At 36.7% G+C, this 19,802-nt stretch overlaps 1 long non-coding RNA gene across 1 annotated transcript in view; it reads right to left on the bottom strand.

Moving 5' to 3' along the window:
- LOC120889005 (uncharacterized) overlaps nt 1-19,802 on the bottom strand; it is a 410,936-nt gene that overhangs the window by 7,531 nt on the left and 383,603 nt on the right. The window contains exons 2-4 of the long non-coding RNA XR_005732707.2: nt 2,975-3,048; nt 2,233-2,307; nt 593-1,428 (exon numbers count right to left, since the gene is read on the bottom strand). This is a non-coding gene — a long non-coding RNA (uncharacterized LOC120889005). The remainder of the gene's footprint in view (nt 1-592; nt 1,429-2,232; nt 2,308-2,974; nt 3,049-19,802) is intronic.

The raw sequence follows: 19,802 nt of genomic DNA, 5'->3' as shown, positions 1-19,802 counted from the left end.
TGGATCCACAAGCAGGTGTCATGGGGATGTGCATCCTAGGACTGAGCGACCAGGTTCAACCCCACAGACCACACCCCCCACTATCGAGACAGCCTCCACCTCCATGGACTATCAGGGTGCCTCAAGTCCACAGCCCTCAGCACAGGTGCGCCACGCTCTCCGCCATTGTCTCTTCCCAGCCCCCAGCTGCATTACCAGTCCTAGTGGCGGGAGTCTGAAACCAGTTCTTGAAAATGGGGAAACTGAGGTGCAGAAAGATTAATAAAGCTTTTTGCTCAAGGATATATAGAAGAATGAGGCAGGATCTGGGAGGAACCCCAGGCTTTCAGAATTCCAGTCAACCACACTTTTCCCATTTGTAGTCTAATGCTGACTCCCCAAATCCTGAAGCGCTCATCAGGACCCATGCACACGAACTGCATCCGTCCTCATGAGTGTTTTCTCACACATTGAGCTCGTTCTCTCTTGACACCCCATCTCTTTAGCCCAGCTCCGAGAGCCAGTGCCAAAGCCCCGCGACCCACCCACCCATCCTTTCAGGCATCTGTTGGTGTGCGGACCAGTTGGCGCCGGGGGTGGGGGTGGGGCCTACCTGGGCGGTTCAACTGAGCTGGGCTCTGGATGATGCCGCTGTTCCAAAGGTGCAGGATTGTGGGGAGGGGGCAGAGGTGCCAGCTGGAAACTGCTGCAGCAAGAGAAGCTCACTGGAGCCGATGTCTCCCTCAGCAACTGTGCGCAGCCCAGAACTGTTCAACTTTATTTAGGGGAAGGTGGTCACGTGGGCGCGCGCCCGCGAAGCGAGAAGCGTGGCGAATGAAATCAGGTCACCTCGTACCGCCCGCCTCCGCCTACCCCAAGTCCGCCCCACCACTGCTAGGAAGGAAGCCGCACACTGCCTGGTAGGGGGGCGGGAGGGTGCGTGGGGGAGACTGGTTTATTCCAGTCTCTTACTTATGGGAATTTGGCTGGAATTAATTAGGAGGCTGAAAGACAAGTTGAAATTCTGGCGAGAAATGTTTGCACAGCCCTGAGCTCTGGAAAGGTGAAAACCACATCTGGGTGAACACCTCATCTTAGTAACAGGGGCCTTGGCCATATTCATTGTTAGGTCCCCAGTGTTTAAAAAAACAGTGCTTCCACACAGAGGTGGCGCTCCGCTCCGTAACAGCTGGTTGGAATTGAGGGAATTTAGAACAAAGGGGCCGTCTTGACTGGGAGCTTTGTGGTTGTTTAAAACCAAGACCCTTATCTTTCTTACCCTATACCTCTCTTCACTGCTAAACTTGACGAAGGCCCACCCTGGGGGGTAAAAATCACCTAACTGCTCTTCTGAGAAGTGTCCCATTTCTGAGGGATTTTTTTTTTGTTGGATCCCTGAGACAAGCAGGCTCACATGGGATAAGCCACTTTGGTCCATCAAGCTGAGAACTGAAACAGAGGCACAGACCATCATAATTAGAGCATACATAGAGTTTGAGAGTTCCACATTTTTACCTTACAGCCGAGCAACACATGGCTCAGACGAACTTTCCCTCATTTCCTTAATTTCCTCCCTTACCCAGCAAGGTTCATCAATGCTCAGTTTGTAACAAAGCTAATTACTTTGTCTCTAGAGAGTCTAGATACCTCAGATATTTGCTCCTGCAAATGAACCTTACTTGAGAGGGAGATTTAGTAGATGAGCCTCCTCAAGGAAGAAAGATCTCCTTGTTAGTCTTCTGTTTGAAAGATGAGAAAGTCTGCTCTCTTTGTGGAACTGCAAAGCTGCTGAGTTGGAAAGCTAAGTAATTTCAAGCCTAATTACATTTATTTGTCTATTTCTTTTAAGGTCCACAACATGATAATTATCCATAACATTTCAAATACCATTTGATTCCACACCTTTAGAGCCTGTAATCCTTAGTCTGGAAGATATCATGGGGCCATATCACTTTAGTTTTCTGAAAACATTGAGGGCCCTTAAGTTTGGCAAGACTTCCATGGAGAGAGATGCTAACATTTCCTTGAGACATACTACAGTATTTAATGAACTTCACATTCAGAAAATTATTTCTGTATCTTTCTCTCTAAATATATCTGGTAAAATTGTTTCACATAGTCTATCCATTTTTCTGTTACAGGACACTTAGGCTGGTCGAAGAAATTGGCTATTAAGAATTACAGGACACTTAGGCTGGTCGAAGAAATTGGCTATATTGGGCTGGGATTGTGATTTAGCAGTACAGCGCTCACCTGGCACAGGAGGGACCCGGGTTCGATTCTCAGCACCACATAGAAATAAAAGCATTGTTTTGGGTCCATCTTTACCTAAAAAATAGATATTAAAAATATTAAGAATTGCTATAGTATGTTGACCTTAATGCTTTTGAGTAAAGAAAATATGGACACAATGGAGTTTTATTTTGCCATAAAGAATAAAATTATGTCATTTGCAAGAAGATGGATAGAAATGGAGAGCATTATGTTAAGTGAAATATGCCAGACTCAGAAAGTCAAAGGTTGTCTATTTTCTCTCATATTAGAAAGCTAAAGAGAAAAGAGGAAAAAAGAGTTCTCATGAAAATAGGAAGAAAACAAGTAGAGGAAGAAGATCAGGAGTGAGGAGGTGAGAGGAAGAGAAGATACTGGGAAATGAAATTCATTAAACTGTGTGCACATACAAATATGTCACAATGAATCCCACTATTAGGCATAATTATAATAAGCCAACATTAAAAAGAGAAAAAAAAGTGTTTCACACAGATGTTGCAATAGCCACTGACAATGAACTGTGATGCTATGTATTGAAAGTTGCTATAGTTTGAATCCATGCATCCTCTCAAAAACTTATGTTGAAACTTAATCCTAAATGAAAAAGTATTAAGAGATGGGGCTTTTAGGTGATGATTAGGCCATGAGAGCTGGACCCTCATAAATTGGATTAATGCTTCATAAAAATAAGAGAGGGAAATAGCTAGACTTTTTGGACATTTACCTTCAGACACATGGAAGGTACAGGGTTACTCTCTTTCCTCTTCAGCCATGTATGGACCCACCAAGATGTGTCTCCTGGAAGAGTTTGAAAAGAGTTTGAAAAGCTTAACATAAAAAAACAAACAAATAACCCAATCAATAAATATGCAAGCTGGGCATGCCTGTAATCCCAGTGGCTTGGGAGGCAGAGATAGGACAATCATGAGTTCAAAGCCAGCCTCAGCAAAAGCGAGGCACTAAGCAACTCAGTGAGACCCTATCCCAAAATAAAATAAAAAATAATAGTGGGATGTGGCTCAGTGGTCGAATGACCCTGAGTTTAATATCTGGTACCAAAACAAAACAAAGCAAAATAATAATAAATGCGCAAAAGATCTAAACTAGTGTTTCTCAAAAGGAGATATACCAGTGAACAACAAATATATGAAAAAAATTTTCAACTTCCCTGGCAATCAGGGAAATGCAAATCAAAACTACATTGAGATTTTATCTCATTCCAGTGAGAATCACAATCATCAAGAAAACAAATAAAGATAAATTCTCATTAAGACTGTGGGGGAAAATGCACACTCAGATATTTTTGGTTGGACTACAAATTAGTACATCCACTTCAGAAAGAAGTATGGAGATTTCTGAAAAGGATAGGAATAAAACCCCCATATGACCCAGCTACCCCATTCCTTGGTATTCATCCAAAAGAACTAGCATGAGCATACTATAGCAATACAGGCACATCAGTGTTTATAGCATCACAATTCATGATAGCCAAGTTATGGAAGCAGCATAGGTGCCCGTTAGTAGAGGAATGGATAAAGAAAATGTGGCATATACACACAATGGAGTTTTACTTAGTCAAAAGAAGAATGAAATTATGACATTTGTCAGTGAATAGATGGTAGTAGAGAGAATTATGCTAAGTGAAATAAGCCAGAATGAGAAAATCAAGGGTCAAAAATTTTCTTTCCCATGAGGAAGCAAGAGTGTAAGGGATAGAAAGGAGGTAAGGGTAGAGGGAAGACAAGTGGAGTAGAAGGAAGAGATTAAGGGCGTTGAAGGAGGGAGGAATGGGGAGGAAATGTGTAAGGAATCTAACAAAATTATTCTGTGGACATGTGTAAATATACCACAGTAAATTTCACCTTTATGTATATGTAAAGCACTAATTATCAATCAATCTATCAATCAATGGAAATCAGTATAATAGAGGATGGGGAATAAGGGGAGGGAGAAAATGAGGGAAAGAGGAGGTATGGACTGAAAAGGAGCAAATTAAATTCCATGGATATATGATTATGTCAAAATGAACCAAATCATTATGCGTAATCATAATACAATAATAAAAATGTTTTTTAAAAAAGATTTACTACAATCATTTTGTTCTTTTTTTTCCTGGATGTTTTGAATATCCTTTGTCCCTTTCTATTTTGCATTCATTTTTATAGTTTGTTTTTCTCCTCTAATAAGGTTTTATTGTTCATTTTTTAATCTTTATTTTATTTTTATGTTGTGCTGAGAATTGAACCCAGTGCCCCATGCATGCTAGGCAAGTGCTCTACCTCTGAGCCACAACCCCAGCCCCTGATTCTTCTTTTTCTTTTGCATCCATTCTTGTTTTCCACTTCCTTTATTTAAGTGTGTGTTCATGATGGTCATTATCTTTCTTTTCCTTCTAGATCTAGAAGTTCCTTTGGTCTCTCCCTCTCTATCCTTCCATTATACACACATACACACACACACACACACACACACACATATGAATATATATATATACACACACATGTATATATGTACATACATATTTGTATATGTATATATATGTGTGTGTGTGTATGTATGTATATGTGTGTGTGTATGTATGTATATGTGTGTGTGTGTATGTATATATATATATATATATATATATATATGAACCTGTTTTGTTCTAAAACAAGCAAAAACTGAAGAAATTCATCAGTACCAGATGGGCATTATATATATATATACATATTTTTTTTTGATACAGTGTTCTTGGTCAGCAGTCATTATTTTTTCAGGATTTTGAATATGTCATCCTTTTGTTCTCCTGACCTGTAAGCTTTCTGCTGAAAAGATTCTTGTTAGTCTAATGAGGGCTCCCTTAAATGTAACCTGGTGCTTTTCTCTTGCAGTATTTGGAATTCTTTCTTTGTGTTGGATTTTGACATTTCGAGTATAATATGTTACAGAATAGAACATTTCATGGTCCATTTTCTTAGAGGTGATTTACGCTTCCTGATTCTGGATGTCTGTAATTCTTACAATGTTGGGTGAAATTTCTAGCTACTTTTCCATTGAATATGTTTTTGTACTATTTCCTTTACTCCATCTGAAGCACACATAATTCTATCATTTGTTTCCTTAATCAGATCACATAATTCTTGGTGGTATTTCTTTATTCATTCTGTGTATGTGTGTGCGCACAAGCACACATCTCTCTGCCTGGGATATATCAAAAGACATGACTAAAAGTGGTGACATTCTTTTGCTTGTGTTTTGGAGGCTTTCAATTATATATTTTATTTGACTTATTGAGTCCTTCAGTTCCAAGAGTTTTGTTTGGTTATTTTTTATTATCTCTATTTTTACTCTATTTCTTCATTCAGGTCATGAATTGTTTTCCTAATTTCTTTGGCTGTCTTATTCTCTTATATATTAATGAGTTTCCTTTGAATGATTATCTTAAATTATCTTCAATTAATTCAGCAATTTTCATTTTTTTGGGGGGGTCTGTTGCTGAAGATTTATTGGCCTCATATGAAGTCAACGTGTGTCCTTGTGTTGATATTTGCATATAAGACTTGTTCTATTATTCCTACCAGTTTCATAGTGTGGCTTTGATATTGAAAGGCTTTCTTCTGTAAATATGTCTTGAGGCATTGCTTTTCTTTTAACTTTGGTTCCAGCTGGACACAATAGTGACTTTTTGTATCATTTCTTCATTGGTAGTTGATGACTTTCAGTGTGGTGCTTGTAACAGTAGGAAAACCCTTGAGTCTCCACTGACCCTGCATGGGTGGGGACATTCTGCTGACCCAGGTGAGTACAACGAAGTTACACACAGCATTGGGGGTAGAGACTCACAGTTAAGACAATCATATAGGCCCAGCTGGGTACACAGCAGTGTGCACAGCAGCACAAGGGCACCTGTTGGTCTCTGTAAGGGCCACTCTTCAGGGTCTTGCTGGGTGTGATGTAACATGAATACCTGCAGAAGCAGGATGCTCATGTTGGGGGTTACCTTTCTTTGGGTGATGTTTGCATCCTCTGGTGGTCATTGTTTAGATCCATTATCTCATTCGGTTTGCAAAATGATTTTATTCAAAACTCTACTACTTTGTCATTAATGAGGTGGCATCCTTCTATAAATAAAACTCTCCATTTGCTCACCTACCATTTGCTTACCTAATGACACATTTCATTTAGGCAAGGCAGAATAATTTACCATATTTAAACATCTTTTATTTATTTAATTCTTTGAAACTATCATCTCTATTGTTGCTCTCAGAGTCCCACCTTTGGCCATTGAGAACCTCTTCTACTTGGATCCAAAGTGCTTTTGGCACAATCCTAGTTGTTTCTTCAAATTCCCTTTCTATGTTGTATGATGAGATGTTCCAGATTCATTTTGTAAATTCCCACCCCAGCCTTGGAATCAGCCATTTCTCCAAAGAGCCTTGTTTCCATTTAGCAGAAAATGATAGTTCAAGACAACAGTGTGTATGTTGGCAATGTTCATTGCTACTGGATAGCTTATTATTTCTGATCAGTCACTATCATTGCAGATCCTTTGGTATTTGGGGTGGATCTCATCAGGAATTTTTAAAAAATATTTTTTAGTTATAGTTGTTGATGGATCTTATTTATTTATTTATTTTTATGTAGTGCTGAGGATGGTGCCTCACATATGCTAGGCAAGCACTCTATAACTGAGCCACAGCCCTAGCTCATCATCAGGAATTTAAGTCAAATTAATTTGGCAAGATGTCATTCAGAATAGAACTGTTCTATGAGTTTTGTCAGCAAACTGGGAACAAATTTAGGTCCATGTTTACTTATATTTTTAACTTTTAAGTTTTATTCAAAATTATTTCTTGAATTTATTTTTTATTATGATGGCTTAGAATTTTTACATATTGCAAATTCACATCTACAAAATGTCTAGCTTTTATCCCCAGTCCTGCCATCTTATCTCTCCCTCCATCTGTTGACATTCTTTTAAAAAATGTCATGAATTATACTCCCATGATGTATTGTTAAAACATAGCATATGTTTCTATGTTAGGTAAATACTGACATCCTGGATACTGTACCTTCATTTACCTTATTAGCAATAATAACTTGGAAATCACTCTTTGGTAAGTGTAAAGATGTTACTCATGCTTTATTTACATTTAATCTTACTTACTTCTAATTTGGGGTTTTCCCCAGTCTATGTAGATGAAGAAGAATGCCTCAGTGTGATTTGATTTTGCATTCAGATTTTTAGAGGCAAAGTGGAGCCTTGCCTACTCATATTCTTGGGGGATGGCTGCATCTTCTTTCTGTGAATTTTATGTTCGCTTCTCTAGGCTATTTTTCCATAAGGTTGTTCGTTGGTTTTTCTCTTGTTCTAGTAGTGTCCATTTTTATAATAATTATGTTAATCCTAGTTCTATGGGAAAAATCTGTAAATATTTTATATATTTTGGTAGATTTTCAATATACTTTATTTGTAATATGATGTTTCAACACATGCATGCAAAGTGTGAGGCTCGGATCAAAGCAATTTGTATATCCATCACTTCTAACATTTATAATTTTGTTGTGTTTAGAATATTCAAAATCCTCTTCCCTTGTTATTTGGAAATATATAATTAACTGATTTCAACCATAGTTACCCTACTGTGCTATAGAACATTATAATTGGTTTTTCATCTCCAATGTACTCCTGTAACTATAAACTACCCTCTCTCCATACTTCTTTCCCTCCACCTTCCCCAAACTCTGGCAAACACTATTCTACTCTCTACACATATGAGATCAACGTTTTGCTTCTACATTTAAGTGAGGACATGCAGTATTTGTCGTTCTGTGACTTACTTGTCTTACTTAACATAATTTTCTCTAGATCCAATTATTTTGCTGTAAATGACAGGTTTTCATATCTAAAATTATGTTCCATTGTGCAATATACCACATTTTTATACCTTCTTCTGTTGATGGACATTTAGGTTGATTCCATATATTGGCTACTGTGAATAGTGCTGTAATAAACATAAGAGTTGAGATGTCTCTGTTATAAACTGAATTCATTGCCCTTGAATATATACCCAACAATAGGATTGCTGGATCATAATTACAATTCTAGTTTTTTAAGAACATTTCGTACTCATCTCCATATTGTCTATACTAATTTACATAACCTTAGAGTATGACATTCCCCCTTTCTCTGCATCTTCTTAGCTTCTGATACATTTTGTCTTTTTGATAATGACTAGGTTATATTTTATTATAATTTTCATTTCACTTCCTGATCATTAGTGATGATGAACTCTTTATTCATATACTTGTTGTCCTAAATTATATTTTATATAATTCAAAATATATGCCATTTCTCTTATTGAATCTGCAATTTGAATCTCTATAGGGAATTTTTTCCCTCTCAAGTCATAGAATAATTCACATTCATATTCATATTCGTATTATACCTTGGGGATATTTTGTTCTAATATTTCTGTGGTTATCAAATTTTAAATTCAAATTGTTGATTCCTTAGGAAATTATCATATAAGGAATTCAGCTTTATTTTTTCCATATAACAATCTAGTTCTCTGAATAACATTTACTAAAAGGTCTACATTTTGAGTGAAAGGGGAGGTATTAAGGAGCAAAGTTGATCAAATTATATAGTTGTATTGTATGCATGTATCAACGAATCACACAACTATTTATAATTATAATGCACTGATAAAAAGTGAAAGTAGGGCTGGGGTTGTGGCTCAATGGTAGAGCACTTGCCTAGAATATGTGAGGCACTGGGTTCGATTACCAGCACCACATATAAATAAATAAAGTCTATTGACAGTTAAAAAACTATTTTAAAAAATCACAAAGTAAAAAATAGTGATTTGAGAGCTGTGTTAATTGTGTGATAGATTTGCATATGTTTGTCTACACATCCTACATTTCATTTCTCAATACTGGTAGTATTAGTCCCCTTAAACCCCCAATTCATTTCTCCTTTTTTTCCCATATTTTCTGGCTACTTTTTCTTGTAAATTTTTTTTAGATGTAGGATGTGGAGTTTTCCTGTTCAACGTTAGTATTGGTATAACCATATTTGATTAATTGAAGCAAATATACTTTTATGTTTTTAGTAGTACTTTTCAGGATCATTTTACCACCTACTATAATTTTGTTCATGCTCACATTCTTGCATTAAGAAGATATTTTGTATGAGAGCCCAGATATGCAAAGCGTTAAGATCATATGAACATTTTGATGCTTTAAATTATCTCAATATGAAATATTCTCTTTCTTTCACTCTGGTGAAATATAATGTACAAAGCATTTTTTCAATGAATTATTTCAACAAAGAAAAATCTGTAGATAAATTGTATACCAATCCACAGTTTTAAAAACCAGTAAACTTCTAATTGAAGAAATCTCTCTTCATCTCATAAAGATTATCTATATAAAACCTATAGCAGGTAAAGTTTAGAATCACTTCTGTTAAAATGAAGTACAAGAGGAGATCTAAGATGGCAGAATAGAGGGAGGCTGCATTCTGTGTCACTCTGTGACCTGAGATTCAAGCGGTGGAAATACTGTTTCTCTGCGAGTTATTAGAGGATCTGGACTGCTGATCCCACACAAGAGTCCCAGCCCTGTGCCTGTGCAGGTCCCCAGGCCTTAGCATCAGAGCAGTGCTCTCAGCCATTCACCCACACAGGACATCAGGCTGCCACTCCCATGCAGGACCCCCCCAGCTGCTGCCCACTCAAAGGACCTTTGGCTACCACTCCCATATGGACCCCCATCTACCAACATGGGGCTCCCCCAGTTGCCTCAATCTTGGAACATTGCAACCACTGCAGTAGTACCTTACATTCAGTCAGTAGCCTGCACCTGGGGACACCAGACTTTGTCTGGAGACCGCTGCCAGCCCCAACACTGCACAGCACAGAACTGCATCTCTGAACACACTGCACAATGCCACCGCCTGGCCCCACCTGACACCCCAGCTGCCTCCCTCTTAGGACACATTTGTTGACATCTCTAGTTGGAGCTACTCCAGCTTGGGACAGTGACTGGGGCTTAGAAGAGATATCAAAGTACCTATAGTATCCTCTCCCCCCCATCTCCTGAAGTCACTAACTCTGCACAGTGCTTGCAACATTGACTGTCTTTAGCTCACAAAGCCTCTTTCTGAATTGCCTAATACAAAACAGCTGTCACAACAGGTGCACAGGACACAGAGCACAGCCCACAAGACCTCTGGAGAGAGAGGTTTCTGATTGGGAAGTAGGAAGGGAGGGAGTGAGTGAGATACAGTTTAGAGGCTAAAGTAGAGACCAGGAATTGTGAGGTCTACAAGTGGTATAAGGAGATAAGACCAGGTGCCCACATCACATGAGCGGGCCCCAAAGGAGATCCTTGGGGTACAGTCTCCCTTTGGGGACCAGCAAGTGTTATACCCCACCATCCTACCCCCAAGACCAACCCTCTCACCCTAATAACCTTCACCATCCTGAGGTAGGAGATACCAGCAAACAATAGACAACCCCACTTATAGGATGAGAAGAGAAGCAGGAAAGATATTGAACTCAAACAGAAACAATCCTTGTGTTATCCTTCTAGACTTTTTTCTCTTTTCTCCTGCCCTCACATCCACAACATGTGTGAAACCAAGTATTTTTCATAGATTATGCTATTGAGGACTGGGATATCTGAATAGCATATTACAGTTGTAAAATATTTTATCTCCTATATTTATATTTTTTATTTTCTTAATTTTTATGTTTGTTTGTTGTACTCTATTGTCTTCCTACTTACTTGTCTTCCCATAATCACTTTCTTTCTTTATAACTGCTACTAGCCAACTTTTTTTAAGATTTTGCTTTCATGCATCCTAAGATCTAATACCTCTATATCCTCACCTCCTACCTCACTAACATCTCATCCTAAACCTTACCCCCAGTTTGCATTTTGTCCACCATCAAAAACTGTAGACCCCTTTGCAAACCTACTGTTTATATTGTAGGTAATAATTGAACTCATCATTTTTATATATTGTGACAAAACAGTAAATGTCTTAATATGAGATATTTGGTTTAAGGCTGTATATTGTTTGTATTGATATCTGTTAATATTGATCTCTCCTTTAAAGGAGAGTTATTTGAAACCTGCAGGGTCACCACAAGCCTATAGGGTAAAAACTGTAACACCTCAGTGTTGAGAGCCACAGCCGAAGGGGCCCCAGCAAACTTCCAGCTGCCAGCAACCTTTCAGACTGCCAGCTGATGATTGGCTCACAGCGGCCCCAGCAACATCTAGCTGATTGGCTCCTCTGTGGTGATGCTCATTGGGGGACATCTTTGGCTCCGCCCACACGACCCAGCCAATCGGCCTCAAGAGCAGGAGGATTGTGGGAGGTGGTGAGGCTTGTGTTTGGTGAGAGGCTTGTGGGAAGCCGGTGGTGGCAGTTGGGCTCTGAGGGTTTTTTCCTGAGGAGCTGTTTTGTTTGGCCTATGTGGTTCTAAAAATAAACTTCGTTTCTTTTGACAAGTGGCTCCTGAATTGTGCCCAGCCAGACTGCGGCACCTCAGATCTGCAGTACTGGAAGGAAAGACACACCAACAATATGAAATAAATAAGGAAAGAAAGTGTCCCAAACAAACCAAGATACTACATTATTAGGATCCATGGCCAGCATAGCAGAACAAATGTCAGAGAAGGAGTTAAGAATGCACATAATTAAAATATTCTGTGAAGTAAAGGATGGTAAAGGAGAGCAAACACAAGCAACAAATGATCACTTCAATAAATAGCTATGTGAGCAAAAAAAGGAAGCAAAAGATTACTCAATAGGAGATTTTGAACAAACAAACAAACAATTAGAAATCCTTGAAATTAAGGAAATAATAAACCAAATTGAAAACTCAACAGAAAGCTTCACTAACAGACTAGATCACTTGGAAGACAAAACCTCAGACAATGAAGACAAAATATATAATCTTGAAAATAAAGTTGACCAAACAGTTAAGATGGTAAGAAACCATGAGCATAACATCTAGGAATTATAGGATCACATGAAAGGACCAAATTTAAGAATCATTGGGCTAGAGGAAGGCATAGAGATACAAACCAAAGGAATAAACAATCTATTCAATGAAATAATGTTAGAAAATTTCCCAAACCTGAGCAATGAATTGGAAAAGCCAATACAAGAGGCTTCCAGGACACCAAATGTACAAAATCACAACAGATCGACACAAAGTCACACTATAATGAAAATGCCTAGCATAAAGAATAAGGATAGAATTTTAAAGGCTGCAAGAAAGAATTTTCAGATTACATATAGGGGGAAACAAATTCAGATCTCAGTAGATTTCTCAACAAGACTCTCAAAGCTAGAAGGCCTGGAACAATGTATACCAAACTCTGAAAGAAAATAGATGCTAATCAAGCAAAATTAAACTTTAGATTTGATGACAAAATAAAACCTTCCATGATAGATAAAAGTTAAAAGTATTTACAACTAGAAAGCTTGTACTACATAACATCCTCCACACAATCCATGAGGAGGAAATGAAAAACAACAATGAAAATCAGCAAAGGGAGGAACTACACTAAAGGAGAAGCCAATCAAAGGAGAATCAAGTCACATTAAATACCAAAAATTTAAAAAATGATCAGGAATACAAATCATCTCTCAATAATAATCCTGAATGTCAATGGCTTAACATCAGTCAAAAGATGTAGACTAGCAGATTGGATTTTTTAAAAAAAGACCCAACAATATGCTGCCTTCAAGAGACTTGTCTCATAGGAAAAGACATCCACAGACTGAAGGTGAAAGGTTGGGAAAAAACATACCACTCACATGGACTGCAGAAACAAGTAAAGTTTTCCATCCTGATATCAAATAAAGTAGACATCAAGCCATAGCTAATCAAAAGAGATAAAGAAGGACATTTCATACTGCTTAAGGGAACCATACATCAACAAGACATAACAAGTAAATATACACACACACACACACACACACACACACACACACACAATGGAACACCTCTATTCATCAAACAAACTCTTCAAATTTCAAGAGTCAAATAGACCACAACACAATAATACTGGGTGACTTTAATACACCTCTTTCACCACTGGATAGACCTTCCAAACATAAGTTAAACAAGAAACTATAGAACTCAATAATATAATCAATAACTTAGACCTAACAGACATATATAGATTATTTCATCCATCAACAAATTAATACTTTTTTCTCAGCAGCTCATAGATTCATCTCTAAAATAGACCATATATTCTGCCACAAAGCAACTCTTAGCAAATACAAAAAAGTAGAGATACTACCCTACATTCTATCAAATCATAATGGAATGAAATTAGAAATCAATGATACAATTTTAAAAAAAAACAACCAGAAGCTACTCCAACACCTGGAGGCTAAATTATATGCTATAGAATGAACAGTGGATTGAAGAAGACATCAAAGAGGAGATGCAAAAATTCTTAGAGTTAAATCATAACACTGATAAAATATATCAAAATCTCTAGGACTCTATGAAGGCAGTACTAATAGAAAATTCATTCCATGTAGTTCATTCCTTAAAAGAATAAAAAGTGAACAAATAACTGACCTAACATTATATTTCAAAGCCTTAGAAAAAGAAGAACAAATCAAGACCAAAGCAGTGGAAGACAGGGAATAATTAAAATCAGAGATGAAATTGAATCAAAAGAAACAATTCAAAAAGTTGACAAAACAAAAAATTGGTTCTTTGAAAAAATAAATAAAATTGACAAACCCTTAGCCATGCTAATGAAGAGAAAGAGCAAGAAAACTCAAATTACTAAAATCTGTGATGAAAAGAAAATATCATGATAGACACTACAGAAATAGAGAAGATAATTAGAAATTATTTTGAAAATTTTTACTCCAATAAAATAGAAATTATTAGATATTAACAAATTTCTAGAATTATATGATTTACCCAAACTGAATTAAGATGATATATACAAATTAAACAGATCAATTTCAAGCAATGAAATAGAAGACATTATCAGAAACCTATGAAGCAAGAAAAGCCCAGGACCAGATGGATACATAGCTAAGTTCTACAAGATGTTAAAGAAGAATACCAATGCTCCTCAAATTATTTCATGAAATAGAAAAAGAGGGAACACTTTTAAACTCATTCTATGAGGCCAATATCACCCCGATTCTAAAACCAGACAAAGACCCATCAAAGAAAGGAAACTTCAGGCCAATGTCTCTAAGGAAACATAAATGGAAAAATTCTCAATAAAATTGTGGCAAATCAAATACAAAACATATTGAAAAGATAGTGCATCACAATCAAGTGAGGTTCATCCCAGGGATTCAAGCTAAGTCAACATATGGAAATAAAAAAATGTAATTCATCACATCAATAGACTTAAAGATAAGAATCATATGCTCATCTCAATAGATCCAGAAAAAGTTTTTGACAAAATTCTTTTACTTCATGTTCAAAACACTAGAAAATCTAGGGATAACAGGAACATATCTTAACATTGTAAAAGCTATCTATGCTAATTCCCAGGCCAATATAATTCTAAATGGAGAAAAATTGAAAATATTCCCTCTAAAAACTGGAACAAGACAGGGATGTCCTCTTTCACCACTTCTATTCAACACAGTCCTTGAAACTCTAGCCAGAGCAATTAGACTGATGAAAGAAATTAAAGGGATACAGATAGGAAAAGAACTCAAACTATTACTATTTGCTGATGAAATGATTCTATAACTAGAGGATCCCAAAAATTCCACCAGAAAACTTCTAGAACTAATAAACGAATTCAGCAAAGTAACAGGATATAAAATCAACACCCATAAATCAAGTGCATTTCTATACATCAGTAACAAATCCTCTGAAAGAGAAACTAGGAAAACTACCCTATTTACAATAGCCTCAAAAAATAAAATACTTGGGAATCAATTTAATGAAAGAAGTGACTACAATGAAAACTACAGAATGCTAAAGAAAGAAATTAAAGAAGACCTCAGAAGATGGAAAGATCTCATTTGTTCTTGGATAGGCAGAAGTAATATTGTCAAAATGATCATTCTTCAAAAGCACTATACAGTTTTAATGCAATTCCAATCAAAATCAAAATGAAATTCCTCATAGAAATGGAAAAAAGCAATCATGAAATTCATCTGGAAAAATAAGGGACCCAGAATGGTCAAAGCAATTCTCAGCAAGAAGTGTGAAGCAGGTGGCATCACTATACCAGAACTTAACAAAACAGCATGGTATTGGCACCAAAATAGACATGTAGATCAATGGTACAGAATAGAGGACACAGAGACAAACCCACATAAATACAGTCATCTCATACTAGACAAAAGTACCAAAAACATATATTGGAGAAAAGGTAGCCTCTTCAACAAATGGTGCTGGGAAAACTGGAAATCCATGTGCAGCAAAATGAAATTAAGCCCCTGTCTCTCATCATGCAGAAAACTTAACTCAAAGTGAATCAAGGACCTAGAATTAGACCAGAGACCCTGTGCCTAATAGTAGAAAAAGTAGACCCAAATCTTCATCATGTCATATCAGGCACTGGCTTCTTCAAGAATACTCCTATAGTGCAAGAAATAAAATCAAGAATCCATAAATTGGATGGATTCAAACTGAAGTGCTGCTTCTCAGAAAAAGAAACAGTGAGGTGAATAGAGAGCCTACAAAATGGGAGCAAATTTTTGCCACACACACATCAGATGGAGCACTGATCTCTAAGATATATAAATAACTCAAAAAACTTAACACCAATAAAACAATAACCCATTCAATAAATGGGCTAATGAACTGAACAGATAATTCTCAGAAAATGATATGTAATTGATCAACAAATATATGAAAAAATGTTCAACATCTCTAGCAATTAGAGAAATGAAAATCAAAACTACTCATCTTACTCCAGTCAGAATGGCAGCTATTAAGAATACAAGCAACAATAAGTGTTGGCAAGGATGTGGGGGAAAAAGTCACACTCATACATTGCTGGTGGTATTGCAAATTGGTGCAACCAATCTGGAAATCAGTATGGAGATTCCTTGGAAAACTTGGAATGGAACTACCATTTGACCCAGCTATCCCACTCCTCAATCTATACTCAAAGGACTTAAAAACAGCATACTACAATGTTGCAGCCACATCAATGTTTATATCAGCACAATTCATAGTAGCTAAATTGTGGAACCAAACTAGATGCCCTTCAATAGATGAATGGATAAAGAAATTGTATATGCACAATGGAATATTTCTAAGCATTTAAAGAGAATAAAATTATGGTATTTGCAAGTAAATTGATGGAGTTGGAGAATATCATGCTAAGTGAAGTAAGCCAATCCCCCACCAAACCAAAGTCTTAATGTTTTCTCTGATATGTGGATGCTGATCCATAAGGGGTTAAGGGTAAAGCATGGGAGGAATGGAGGAACTTTGAATAGGGTAAAGAGTAGGGAGGGGTAGAGAATGGGCATGGGAGTAGGAAAGATGGTGGAATGAGAGGACATCGTCACCCTAAGTACATGTTTGAAGACACGAATGGTGTGACTCTACTTAATATACAACCAGAGAAATAAAAATTTTTGCTCTATATTGTACTATGCATTGAAATGCATTCTGCTGTCATGTGTAACAAATTAGAATAAATAAGTAAATTTTAAAAAATTTAAAAAATTAAAAAATGAAGCATAAAGTTGGGGTGCCTGTTATCATTGTCTTATTCAACATTAATATGAGGGTCCTTACAAGGACAATAAGGTGAAATCTATGTATAATATTTGGAAAGGAATAGCCCCAAATGGGATTTTTCAGAGTACTCATAAGACTTATTATGTAGAAAAATCTATGCATGATATATTAGTACTAATGAGGGCTCAGCATATTTGTTAGATATAGGATCAATATATAACAATCCATGTTTCTACACATCAGTGGGAAACAGATAAAAAAGTTTAAAGAAATACCACATAACATACTGCATCAAAGACATACAGTCCCTAGGAATACATGTACCATAGAATGTGCATGATCATTATGAATATAATAAAAAATCACTGAAATATTTATACATGACTCAAGTGAATAGAGACATGCTATCATCATGGATGGGAAGTCTTGGTGGTTTCCAAAATGATAATTATCCCAAAATAACTCTATATATTTAATGTGATTTCAACTAGTTTGTTATGGAAAACTGAACAAGTAATGTCAATTCTGATTCATATACAGAAGAGCAAAGGGTTTGACATAACCAAAACCCTGTAGCATACAAGAATAGATACAATTTATTTTATATTCTTGCTTTTGTAAAGGGTCTTTTCCCTTCCCCTTGAATCTGGGTTGCTGTGTGACCTCTTTGACTAATGGATGTAATGCAGTACTCATGGTGGGTTTAAACTTAATGAGGATTTATAGCTTCTGTCTTGGTCCCCTGGAATCCTGAGTAGGGTTACCAAATAAAAGACAGAGCATCCAGATATATTTAAATTTAAAATAAATGGAAATAAGTATGCCACAAATCTTGCATGCTATTTATATATATATATTTCATATTTTACTGGACAGCACCTATTTTTGTTTAAGAAATATGGCAATTCCAGCACTCAGGCTCCACATAATTAGTCTGACTACCGTATTGGAGAGACAAGTGGACTAGCTATGAGAGTATATGGAGAGGGGCGGGGGATTCAGTTGATCCCAGGCTCCCATATATCTTCTCAAAATACAAGACACATAAATCAAGCCATCTTGACCTTCCAGAGCATCCTAGTGACCAAAGAATTTCAATGAGTGATGCCACTTGACATCAATGGAGCAAAGGAATTGTCCACTGTAGCCCTGCCTAAATGACACACTCATTAAATCACTAGATCAAGTAATTATTTTAAGCCACGAAGTTTGGGGACATTTTGCCACATAGGAAGAGATAACCAAAATTGTTTTGGCTTACTAGAGTGTTTGTTCTACTAGATATCAACATTTAGTATAAACAAACAGTAATTAAGCCCAGATCATATTGATGTAGGAGTGGACAGAAAGTCCAAAGCAAGTGAATTGAAAGCCCAGAAAAAAATGCATAGTCAGAGTGTTATTATAGGAAAGAAGTAGCATTGCTGATGAATGGGGAGGTTATGTAGTTTCCAGTAAATGATACTAGGACAATTTCCACATGGGGAAAAGATTCATTGAAACTCTACCTCCTGTAACACAAACTCATACATAGGCATGCACATACATATTCAAACACACACATGCAAGGTACAGATCTAAATTCAAAATGGCACACTTTAAATACTTAATAATTAAATACAAAAAAAACTACCTTCTGATTTCTGGGAAAAGGAAGAATTTCTTAAATAAGACAAGAAAAAATCCAGACAGTGTACAATACTGATAAATTCATCAGAGTATATTTTACCATTTTGTCTCACAGATGTATCACCTTCTTGGTTATATCATGATTCAATTAGAAAGAACCTTGATTATCTCACTATCCAATAGGACATCATATTGAACATCATATAAACAGCAAAGAATAACAGGTATCCTACATGGCTTAGTAAGAAACGTGTGTCAGAAGATAACAGAAAAATTCTGCAAAAATTGATGTTCCTCATGTTTCAGGGGAAGTGTCTCTAGGTCCAATTATTAGGAATAAACTGGGATATTCCCTTCAAAGTGCTGCTTATTGTGTGTAAATGGCACAGGCATGATAGGGCCGCTTTGAATTTGGGAAATAACATTTATTCAGGGTCCTTGCTCAAACATTTTTGCTGGGAGATTTGGTAGAGCTGTCATGTTTAAGTGATGCCCATCACAAGAGATCCTCTCCAGCTACTCTAGACTCCCGTGAAAATGGCTCTGCCACAGGACTCTTATGATAAGATACTGGAATGTCATACAAAGCCTGTGATAAAATCCCAGGAGGATGAATGGAAAATGCCGAGTTTTTGAAAATATCATACCCAACCCAAGAAGTAGTAATTTTTCCTTTTCATAAACAACCCTTGGTTGTTTGTAAGATTTTAGGGGATAGTACATGATTTACTAGGAACTTATATGAACCACATAAATCAAGTTGCCAATCATGACTTAAATGTTCTCTGATCCACCTATCCATAAAGTGGGGCATGCAAGGTAGATTTTTCAGAGGAGTTTAAGCAGAAAGAAGAGGACAGTAATGACTATGTTAGACATAACTGAAAGACTAGGGAACCAGTGTGTGTGTGTGGGGGGGGGCGGGGGAATCAACCTAATCAAAGTTGGTTCTTGGTAAAACTGCAAAACAATTTTGACAAAGTTAGCTAGATTGGCCAAAGAGAGAGTGAGTGCTTGGGGGAGTTTGATATGAGTAGATTCAGCTTCCCAAAATCATGAATGAAACACAGGGTACTACTCTAACTTAACAGAGTTTAAAAAGAATTACTTGGCTACACTGTGAGCAACTGTATATAGCAGGTGAAATTTAACTTCTCTTTCTATGTGGATACCTATTTCTGTTTGTTCATTCAATTTTTAGAATTTGCTATTTAT

This window comes from Ictidomys tridecemlineatus, chromosome X, assembly GCF_052094955.1.
Source record: "Ictidomys tridecemlineatus isolate mIctTri1 chromosome X, mIctTri1.hap1, whole genome shotgun sequence".
Taxonomy (NCBI): Eukaryota; Metazoa; Chordata; class Mammalia; order Rodentia; family Sciuridae; genus Ictidomys; species Ictidomys tridecemlineatus.
This window is presented reverse-complemented; position numbering and strand designations above follow the sequence as displayed.